This window comes from Peromyscus maniculatus, chromosome 3 (assembly GCF_049852395.1).
Source record: "Peromyscus maniculatus bairdii isolate BWxNUB_F1_BW_parent chromosome 3, HU_Pman_BW_mat_3.1, whole genome shotgun sequence".
Taxonomy (NCBI): domain Eukaryota; kingdom Metazoa; phylum Chordata; class Mammalia; order Rodentia; family Cricetidae; genus Peromyscus; species Peromyscus maniculatus.
This window is the reverse complement of record NC_134854.1, coordinates 69839878-69851793: the sequence shown is the minus strand read 5'-3', so window position 1 is coordinate 69851793 and position 11916 is coordinate 69839878. Positions and strand designations below refer to the sequence as shown.

The following is an 11916-nucleotide window of genomic DNA, read 5'->3' as shown; positions in this document are numbered from 1 at the left end:
CACCAGCTGGCAAGGCCAGTCAGTGGGCTTCAGGCTTAATTACAAACCAAAATTGGGGCTGGAGAGATGGCTCAGTGGTTAAGAGCACTGGCTGCTCTCCCAGAGGCCCTGAGTTCAATTCCCAGCACCTACACGGTAGCTCATAACTGTCTGTAACTCCAGGTCCAGGGGATCTGACACCTTCACATCAATGCACATGAAATAAGACTAAATAAATTACTTTTAAAAAAAATTGGCTTAGGGGTAGGGGGCAGGTAGCTGCCAAGGCCTGCTACCATCAGAAATAGGGGTGTCATTCACTAGAATTCACAAGGCTGTACACAATGCCTTCCTCCCTGAGAGCAAAAGAGGACCTCAGAGGGCCTGGGTCCAGCCACCCCACCTGGTGGTGAAACAGCAAAGCTGAATGCCAGTCAAAGATGTGCTTGGTCGGAGAGAATAGCCCAGGCCCAGAGCCATCACCTCACAAAAGAAACTTCCCAAATCACTCCAATATGGGAGCCCGATTAGGAAGAAAATGGCTGTTTTGCCTAGAGCCTGATTCTCAAGAAAATGCATCACCAACACACATTTTACCACATTTACCATTTAAAGTGCTGGCCCCATTGGAAGGAGGAATGTCTTTGGCTTGGAGTTCACTGCCATTATCCACTCTGGTGTTTAGCAGAGCAGCCACGTCTCTTGATGGGAAGCTGGTTTAACTTTAGCAGGCCGAGGAGTTCATAGCAGAAGAAATGATAATACAAGACAAATCAAAGAAAAAACTGCCCCTACCCAAAAACCAATTTCTCAACGGAGTCTTGGGTGCAAGGTGTGTAGCTTCTCCAGAGAAATAACACTTTTTCCCTTGACTCAGCCTCATTCCTGCTGGAAAACTGCCTCCAGGAGGCCTAAGCACAGTCCGAGGGCTGGCTTTTAGATCCCCACAGCCTGAAGGCTAACCCACATCCTTGAGAGGAGCCTCAAGTCCCCAGCCCATGTTGATGTCTGTCTACCGAGTCCATGGGGTTCCAGCTGACAGCTGTCCCGATGCCACCCATCTCTGGCTAAGAGGTCAGATCGAGCAGCTAGGCAGGGGAATGGGACCCAGAGAATGACAGCAATCACCTGAGCAGTCATGTCACTAGAAGACATAGACTCAGAGGTTCCTAGAAGGCATCGGTGGAGAATAAGAATAAACAGAGGAAGACACCTGGCATCGACAGTGACCTCCCCATGCACGTGCACACACACACACACACACACACACACACACACACACACACACACACACACACATCACTGTCCACTACTCTGGACAAAAACAAAACAAAACAACAACAACAGCAACAAAAACCCTCTCAGGGAGGAAAGCATTTCGTGCAGCCCTGCAAATTCTAGTAAAAGTCCAGTCCCTGTCTCCAGCCCCCAAACCAATTTTGGTTTTTAGTTAATTGATGATGTATTTTGTGTGTGGCATATGCATATGTTTGCTTTTGTGTTCACTGTGTATGGGTGTGCATGTGGAGGCCAAGGTCAACCTCAGTGATCTCATTCTACTGGTGCTCCGTCTGTGCTTTCTAGGAACCCCCAGTCTACAAGGTCAGAGTCCGTGGTCAGCTGCCATTAGCCCCACTGGCACCGTCAGCGCCTACAGAGACAGGCTGTCCAAAGGCAGCTCTGGAGGGATGCAGATGGTTCCATTTCTCTTTGTAAGTTCATGAAGCTGACTTTCTGCGGTCCTGGTCCAGCAGATGCTGGGCGACCCCAGCTCTCCTCTGGACATAAGTGTAAAAGATGCTGGTTGCAGAAGAATCGGCCCTGGGCCTTTTACTCACACATATCCAGATCCTCTCCTTTTTCTGACTCTCATTTGTCCCAGGCGTGAGGCATGGGTGAGGGTGTGCTCTTCATTTTCTGTGAATTCCCTGTGGTCCTGCATTGTCTGGTAGCTAGGTGGGAAAGGAGTCCCAAGCTGTGCTGGCACCCTTCCCTGCGTGGAGGCCGCGCGCCCTCTGGTGGCCAAGTTAGGAGAAAGTCTTGTGGACACAACCGAATGGCCTAGGAGCAGGCACTGCCCAGACATGCTTACACAAAGATAAAAATGTAAAAAGAAAAGGCCAAATTAGGAGCACTGTACTGCCCCTGCTCTGTAACAGTGGACAGACGGCCACTGTTGTCTGTCCAGCCATCTGAGTGCTTGGTGGGTTTGGGTCTGACTGAGATGTGTTGGGCTGTAAATGACTTCAGGCCAGGTAGGAGGGTGAAAGACACATCCTTCCTCCCTTGACTGTCTGGAAGGGGCTTGCACTATCTTAGTTTCATTCTGTGACTGTGATAAAATGCTCTGACCAAAAGCAACTTAGGGGAGAAAGGTGTTTATTTCGGCTCACAGGTTATAGTCCATTGTTGAGGGAAGTCAGAGCAGGAGTTTGGAGCAGAACCCATTGAGAATGCAGCTTGCTAGCTTGCTTACTGGCCCAGGATTCTCTAGCTTTCATGTGCATCCAGGGCCACTGGGCCATGGAGGAAGGAACATGTAGAGGCACAAGGTCATGCTAGCCATGAAGACAAGCAAGGAGAAAAGGTATACTCTAGAAATGGAAGTTGTAGCTAGAGTTTTCCTGCCTGTCCCACAGTCAGGACAAATCTCTGTCACCTGCCAGTCCCACAGCCGCTCAGACCCAACCAAGTAAACAGAGAGACTTATATTGCTTACAAACTATATGGCCATGGCAGGCTTCTTGCTAACTGTTCTTATAGCTTAAATTAATCCATTTCCGTAAGTCTATACCTTGCCACGTGGCTCATGGCTTACCGGCATCTTCACATGCTGCTTGTCATGGCAGCGGCTGGTAGTGACTCCTTCTGTTTTCCTGTCCCCTCCTTTCTCCTCTCTGTTAGTCCCGCCTATACTTCCTGCCTGGCCACTGGCCGATCAGTGTTTTATTTATTGACCAATCAGAGCATTTGACATACAGACCATCCCACAGCAGGAAGCAGCCTGCTGACCAAGGGTGGAGGGCAGAGATGCCCACACAACTGTAACATTTACAGGCATTCATGGAGGGTCTAAGCCACCCCACCTGTGTATCTGTCAACCCTCGCCCGCTGCTACAGCTCCTCCCCAAGACAGTAAGCCCCTGCCCCTTGCTGTTATGCCAATAGAGAAACAGATGGATACAAGTGGCAGAGTTACCCAGAGGGCACAGAGAAGATATGCCCAGACACCATGGGTGAAGCCCACACCTCTACCTGCCCACTGGCAATATCCCGGCCACATCAGAACCAGCGTCTACCTTCAGCGTCAAGTCACCGGAGTTGAGCTAAGAGCACTCAGGACCCATCAAATGAGAACAGTCATTTGTGTGAGTAGCAAGCACTCTCAACAGAGGTGGGAGGAAGAGAGGAAGGGAGAGACTGCTGTCATCTCTCTAGCTCCTGCAGAAAGCAGTCAGGAGAGCCCAGATGAAGAAATGAAGAAAAGCCGGGAGCCTGGGCTGCTGGATCCAGAATGCTCTCCTATCACGTGAGATGGGCCCTTGAGGAGGCCCAGCCTTGCTTAGGTAGCAACCTGGGATCCACCCCAGGAAAGACCTAGTGTCGGGATAAGGCTGCCTAGACAGTAGGAATTTCTGTCCTGGGACAGTCAGCATTCCACAGTGGCAGATGCTCTCTGTGACACCAGCATGCCAACCCAGCTCTCGTGTCCTGAAAGCAAGAACCAGCCTCCCTTCCTTCTTTGTTTTTATGTGCATGAGTGTTGTACCTGCTTGTACAGCTGTGTACCACATGCATGCAGTGCCCAAAGAGACCAGAAGAGGATGCCAGATCCGCTAGAACTTGAATCACAGACAATTGTGAGCCCTCTTGGGGGTGCTGGGAATTGAACTTGAGCCCTCTGGAAGAGCAGTTCATGCTCTTAATGGTCTCAAGCCTTCCTCCCCCCCCCCCTTTTTTTTTTAATGAACTTTTATTGAAGAGGGGAAAATATAACAGGTCATGGATGCCTGCTTGATGCTGGGATCTGAAACAACTGTTACCTAGGAGCAGGCACTGCCGGGACATGCTTACACATAGATAAAAATGTAAGCCGGGCGGTGGTGGCGCACGCCTTTGATCCCAGCACTCGGGAGGCAGAGCCAGGCGGATCTCTGTGAGTTCGAGGCCAGGCTGGGCTACCAAGTGAGTTCCAGAAAAGGTGCAAAGCTACACAGAGACACCCTGTCTCGGAAAAAAAAATTAAAAAGAAAAGGCCAGATTAGGAGCACTGTACTGCCCCTGCTCTGTAACAGTGGACAGACGGCCACTGTTGTCTGTCCAGCCATCTGAGTGTTTGGTGGGTTTGGGTCTCACACAGCTCCACCCTTCCAGACTGGCACACGTGATCAGAGACCAAGCCTGCACATTCGCAGCTTCCCTAGCTCTGACATTCTGCTTTCTCCTTGGGTGACAAACTACTTCAGGACCGACCAGTGGATTGTGGGAACAGCCTTCTTTACACTCTTGTTTCGAAATAAGATTTCTTTCAGGGACCTCCTCCGGCCTTGAATTCACTCTGTAACCCAGGTAGGCCTTGAACTTGGCAATCTTCCTCACTCAGCCTCTTCAGCTGGGTTTACAGGCCTGTGCTGCAAGGCCCCATTCACCAGGATCTATTAAATGTGTAGTGCATTAGGTCGTCACATTTATTTTACGTGTGTGTGTGCGCGCATGCACGTGTGCGTGCATATGTGTGGAGAGAGAGAGAGATTTTGTAGCATAATATATATATATATATATATATATATATATATATATATATATATATATATATATATAGCAATAAGGGATTTAGTGCCAGGAACCATCTGGGCCTCTGTTGAGCTGTATCTGCTTCTGGAGGTCACTCCTCGATGTCACTGACATAGACGACTGCTGACTGATCAACGTGGTGGCTGTGAAAGGCTGCAGTGTTCAAGGTGACTTTTTATCTTAATAAGACAGTGGACTGTGCCACTCCTGTCCACCCTCCCTTCATGGACATTCCCTGAAGTTTGCGACACATTTCTCTCAAAGCTGGAATAATCCTCTCTAGCCCGGTGTCCGCTTCTCAACTAAATTTATATGATATCGTGATTCATATTCATCTATTGTCACTTTGTCACAGGGCTGGATTCCTTCTCAAGGAACCTCCTTCCCGGAGGGTGAGGAGATGGCTAAGTGGGTAAGGCACTTGCCACAAAAGTATGAAGTCCCAAGTCTGAATTTCCAGAAACCATGTAAAAAATCAAGCCCGGGCTGGGGAGACAGTGGAGTGGATAAAACATGAAAGCTTGATGGTGAGAGTTCAAATCCCCAGCACTCACAGAAAAACAGGCAGGGGCAACAACTACTATAATCCCCAGGAGGCAGAGACAGGAGATGCCCTGGCTGGGCACACTAACCACACTGGCCCACATGAACAAGCCCCAGGTTCAGCCAGAGACCCTGCCTCAATAAAAACTGGAGAATGCTCGAGGAAGATACCCAGTGCCAACTTACACACACACACACACACACACACACACACACACACACACACACACACACGAATACCAATAAACATCCATACTCATGAAATAAATGAGCTTGCATAATGGGGTGCACTTGACCCCAGTGATGGCAAGCTATGAGGGAAAAACAAGTGGATCCCTGCTGTGAATAGCCAGCCAGCCAGCCCAGCATGGGGTGGGGACCAGGCCATTGAGAAACCCTGTCTCAAACAACAAATGAAAGGGCCTGAGGAAGGATGCCTGAGGTTGTCCTCTGCCCTCCATAGGCACACATACATGCAATTGTGCCCTGTCCTGGCTTGCCTTCTGTTGCTAATAAAACGTTATGACCAAAAGGCGACTTGGGTAGAAAGGGTTTATGTGGTTTTCACTTCTGCATCACAGTCCATCGCTGAAGGAAGCCAGGACAGGAACGCAGGGCAGGAACTGGGAGGCAGGAGCTGACGCAGAGGGCATGGAGGAGCAAGCGCTGTTTCCTGGCTTGCTCTCTAAGGCTTGCTCAGCCTGCTTGTTTACACGACCTGAGATTACCTGCCCAGGGTGGCACCACCCATAGTGGGTTAGACCCACACACACACCAATCATTGATTAAGAAAATGCCTCCACAGACTTGCCTACGGGTCAATCTGATGGGGGCAGTTCCTCAGTTGAGGTTCCCTCTTCCAAGTGACTCTAGTTTGTGTCAAGTTGACAAATGAAACAAAGCAACTAACCTCCCACAGAAAGACACGTCCTTGTTGACAAGGGCCAGCAGAGGTAGAGAAGAGAGTGGGACAGGACTTACCCTTTCAAATGATGTGAGTGTGTGAAACCCATTATTGTATACTAACTGAAAAGTTAACTACAAAAGTAAAGTACAGGCCCTGTAGGGATGGCTCAGTGGTTAAGAGTACTTTATCCTCTTCCAGGGGACCCAAGTTCAGTTCCTAGCACCCGTATCAGGCACCTTACAGCCATCTGTAACTCCAGCTCCAGGGGATCTGAAGCCTCTGGTCTCTGTGGACACCTGTACTCATGTGCACATATCCACATGCAGACACATATTCTTTAAAAAGTGCATCTTGCATCCGCTTCCGGTTCCTGGGCCGAATTGGCTGCGAGCCGAGGCGCCGCGGAGGGAGGCCTGTTTGCCGGGCTTTGCCTGAAATGGACACCCGGATCCCTTATGATGACTACCCAGTGGTTTTCCTGCCTACCTATGAGAATCCTCCAGCATGGATTCCTCCTCATGAGAGAGTGTACCACCCAGACTACAACAATGAGCTGACCCAGTTTCTGCCCCGAATTGTCACACTGAAGAAGCCCCCTGGCGCTCAGTTGGGATTTAACATCCGAGGAGGAAAGGCCTCCCAGCTAGGCATCTTCATCTCCAAGGTGATTCCAGACTCGGATGCACATCGAGCAGGACTTCAAGAAGGGGACCAAGTTCTAGCTGTGAATGATGTAGATTTCCAGGATATTGAGCACAGCAAAGCTGTTGAAATCCTAAAGACAGCCTGAGAAATCAGCATGTGCGTGCGCTTCTTTCCTTACAATTATCATCGGCAAAAGGAGAGGACTGTGCACTAGAGACTTGCAGCCCACAGCCCTCCATGTGGAATCTGCCAGAGAAGCTGGCTAGCCCTCCGAGAAGCCAGGCAGGAAATTCTACTCTCAGCGCCTTCCTGGCTTAGTGGATGGGGAGGATGGAGAGGATGGGGAGACAGCTTACCAGCTGCATTCTATATAAACTGTACTGTACTTGGAGTTCCCTAGTTTCCTAGGTGAGTTTTATTCTGAAAAAGGAGAAAGATGATGCTGTCTAGATGTCTGTAGCCTATGTAGAAAGCCAGCTGGAAAGCAACTGGCATTTATCAGGTACCACAGATCGGTCACTTAGCATTTTATTTGTAGGAATCAGTAGAAAAAAAGAGTCTGAGGGGCCTTCCATCTGATTTGCCTGGCCATGCCATCCAGTCCCCATACATATACTTTTGAGTCCCATACACTTGGGAGACTCCAAAGAGACACTGTTTTTGCCCCTTCCTCCTCATCGCCCCCCCCAAGTAAAAACACAATACTGAATAAATGTGGCTTGAGTGATAAAAATAAAAAAATAAAAAAAAGGTGCATCTTGCTCTTGCAAGAACCTGAGTTCTGTAGCCATTCCAGCTTTGATCTGGAAGTTCCAACCCTCATTGAGGCTTCGGCAACTGTCACGCCTACAAGGCAGGGCTAAGGGAGGAGCTGAGCCTGGAGACCTGAGATCTGGATGGGCCAGGTCACTCTCTGTGCCTGGACCCATGGACGGTGGAGGTTGACCGAGCAGAACTCCAGAGAACACCGCTGGACTGCGATACACCTTCCCCAGAACCCGCGACCTTCCTATCCCTTCATTTGTAAGTTACCCACTAAATAAATCTTCCCTTTAACTACGTGGAGTGGCCCAGGACCCATGTTCAGCAACTCAGAGCCACCTGTAACTCTAGCACCAAAGGAGTCTGATGCATCTCATGATATCATAATGAGACCCAGTGGGCACCCACACACATCTGTATGAACACGTAAACAGGCACACATAATTTTTTAATTAATTTATTTATTTATTATATACAGAGTGTTCTGCCTGCAGGCCAGAAGGGGATGCCAGATCTCATTACAGATGATTGTGAGCCACCATGTGGTTGCTGGGAATTGAACTCAGGGCCTCTAAGAAGAGCAGCCAGTACTCCTAACCGCTGAGCCATCTCTCCAGCCCCAACACATAATTTTTAGAAAATCTTTTTAAAAGTAAACTATATGCAGGATTTAAATTTTTAAAAGGAAGAAATGCCCTCCTGTGGTCATCCTAACCCCAGCTCCTCAGCTGTCCACAGGCAATCAGGACAGCAGTGACCCACTAGTCTTTTGGCCCCAGGTCAAGTCAAGCTTGCCTGCTGTTTCAGTAAGTGCAGCCTCCCCCCTCCCCTGTGGACTGTAACTGCCTTCCAAATGTCGGCTAGTGTAGACTCTGGCCTTCCTGTGAATCGGAAATGTTCTGAATGGCATCTGCAATGGCCACTCACTTTGCTCAGTTCTACCAGAGGGGCATCTGCCCACCGCAGCGACAGCCCTACAAATAGACTTTTTCATCAGACCAAAGAGTGGGGATTCCTCCCTGCTCCGAGGGCTGCACTGTAGCCACAGACATGAAAACATGACCTCGTGTGCCTCCAACTACGGTATTGTCGGTATTTTATTATTTATCGATTTTGAATTTTGTTTTACCTGAAGACACTTCCTCAGGAATATATTGTAGGTTAAACATATTCCCCCCCCATTCTCCTCCACCCTCTCCTCTGTCACCCCTCCCGTTTGTCCCCGAAGTCAGGTTTACTTCTATTTCCTGTCATAGAGACATACATGATGTATAGATCGTCTAGGAGTGAAACATGGTATTTGTCTTTCTGTGGCTGACTTAATTCACTTAATTTGATAGTCTCCAGTTGTGTCCATTTTCCTGCAGATGCCATGCCTTCATTCTTCTTCGTAAAAAGAAAAAAGAAAAATCCACTGTGTGTGTGTGTGTGTGTGTGTGTGTGTGTGTGTGACATTCTTTTTATATATTGTAAATTTTATTTACTTATTCATATAGTTTGTTTTGGGGGGCACCTGCTTGCCAGGGTGCATGTGTGAAAAGCAGAGGTGACTTTTTGGGAGTTGGTTCTCTCGTTCCACCGTGTGGGGCCTGGGGATTAAATTCAGATCATCAGACTTGTCTATTGGCACCTTGCCTGCAGAGCCATCTAGCTGGTCCTTACAGTAACACATTTCCATTTCTCTGTTGTTGGACACATTACTTTATTCTGCAGTTTTGCTGTTGTGAGTGGTATTGCAACAAATATCAAACATGCCAGAGCAACTTTCTGAAGGACTTCTGTAATGAGATCTGGCAGTCCCATCTGGCATCCCCTTCTGGCCTGCAGGCAGAACACTGTATACAAAAGGTCCGAGGGGACCTTTTGTCTGAGCAGGAGCCATATTAGTCACATGGTAAGCAGAGGTGGGTGTGGCCCTCTGGGATTTGCTGTTCTTTTGCTGTAGCAGATGCATGATTCCTAAGATCCATGGTGGCTCCTGACAAGTGTCCATCTCTCCTTCTCCAGACATTGGCTGGAGATCTCCAGCTATGAATGTCCTCAGGAGAGTCTTCATCCAAGGAGAGACAGTTTACTCTACACTGGAAACATGTCACTGAGTGTCACCTCTTCACGGCCCCTATGATCTAGAAAGGGAGTGTGGAAACCCTCTCTGGGTCAGGCAGTGGCCTGGAGGGAAAGCTGAGGCTGGTTTGATCTCTCCGATGTGACTCCACGTCGGCAACATGGCTGTTTCACTTTCTTATCGCTAGTGTGCTCAATGGAGTGGGACTTTCAATTTCCTTCCAGAAGGTTTCCTCGGCACTCAGAACTTGGTGATCCCCTCAGTGCAAGAGGCCTGGCTTTAGGCTGACCTTAGCATCCTTGGCTAAGCCCAATCATTTCAACTTTCTATTTAACCTGCAAAGCTCATCCTTGCACTTGGACATTTAGAAGCCAATAAACACACAGTTATTACTTGGCTAAATTTCAATGTTGTTGTCTCAGAAGGTCAAGGCAAGAGAGATAGCTTAACTTTCCCACCAAGCTAGATGGTCTGAATTCAACTACCAGGAACCACATGGGAGAAGGAGATAATAGGCTCCTCCAAGTTGCCCTCTGACCTCCACAGGCATGTCATGGCATGGGCATTCACACACACACACACACACACACACACACACACACACACACACACACACACGACTTGCTTTAAAGTCTGCAGAGTTCAGCACCCAAATCATCTCACATCATGGTAGCTCTGGGTCCTGACCACACCCCATGTTGAAGCCCCCAGACTCCGTGAAAGTCCCTGCACTGTGAAGTGTGTCTTGGATACACCTCTGGGCTTGCTCAACAGAATGCCAGTTCCTGATGACGCAGACCCATCTGTCTCACTTTGCCCAGTTCTGAAGTTCAAGGCAGGTGGTGGCTCTGGTCCGTCAGGCTGCAGCAGCCTTGGGGTTTCTCCATTTCCATCCTGAGATATTTATAGACAATGGTCCCTAGTCAGTCTTCTAAGACAACCTATTCAATCAAAAAAGACCCTTTTTAGGTCAGGGAAATGAGTTTTAAAATACTTTGGCCCTGTCTACAAATATGTTAGATGGAGGTAGGGACGAGGGAGACTCTGTCAGGAGCGGCTCTGGTGATTTCACCTGTGTGGACTTGCCAGAGCCAGTCCCTGGCACCTGCAGGCAAGCCAGACCGTCCCTACCACAATGTATCTACTGGCTTGCCACTGTTGTCAAAACCACAGCTCCTATAGTCTGGGGCAGAGTCCCCGGAAGTCTTTTGGTACCTCCTGTGGCCTATGACCTCTATACTCGTGAGGGCCAGCAAGCCCTTGGAGGTTCTCCAGCAGTGACCTCAGCTAGGCTGCCTTCTCCCTATTACAGAGACGGTGAGCACATGGGCTCGGGGCGATGTGAGAGGGGAGGGCTGTGTAAGTATGTGCATACCTATCCCCTGGTGTGGGAGAGTGCTTGCATGTGGATGTGTGTGTATAAGTGTGTGTGTGTGTGTGTGTGTGTGTGTGTGTGTGCGTGACTTCGAATATGTGCTATTTGTATGTGGTTCTGTGTATTGCTATGTGCCACTGTGAGCTCACCAGGATATACTAGACAGAGGTGGAGCAAGGGATGAGTGTGCCAGCAGAAGCTACCACTTGGGAGTGACTGCGTGGTGCTTTCCGTGGAGGGTCGCTGTTCTGCACAGCACGGGGACACCAGAGGGTGTGAACCTAGTCAGTCAGGGGTGAATCGATAACACATAATACCAGCTGCAGGGAGCATTCCCTCTCCCCTCTGCCAGAAGGGCCCTTCAGTAGTTCACACTCTCCCCTCCAGCTTCTTAATGTTTCCCAGGTGGTCACACAGCGAGCAGGAAAGAGGCCATTTCTCCTTTGGGCCTTTCAGCCCCATCACAAGCAATCACCAGAGCCCTTGGCCAGAGTGACCCAGGAGTGGGCACAGGCAGAAAGGAGCCTGGATATGAATGTTCTAGGGCAGTGGTTCTCAACCTTTGGGTCACATCCCTCTTGGCGCTTTCACAGGGGTCATATATCAGATATCCCAAGTATCAGATATTTACATTATGATTCATAACAGCAGCAAATTACAGTTCTGAAGTAGCAATGAAATAATGTTAGGGTTGGGGGTCCCCACAACACGAGGAGCTGTATTAAAGGGTCACAGCACTAGGAAGGTTAAGAACCACTGCTCTAGAATGGCGTGATCTGGATATGAAGTATCTCCCCAAAGTGGTAAAGGCTTGGTGGTCAGCTGGGGTTGATGCTGACAGATCAG

General features: G+C 49.1%; 1 pseudogene; it reads left to right on the top strand.

Annotated features, from left to right (window-relative positions):
- The first annotated feature begins 6582 nt into the window (after nt 1-6582).
- Nucleotides 6583-7196, top strand: LOC102926268 (PDZ domain-containing protein 11 pseudogene; annotated as a pseudogene).
- Nucleotides 7197-11916: the final 4720 nt, after the last annotated feature.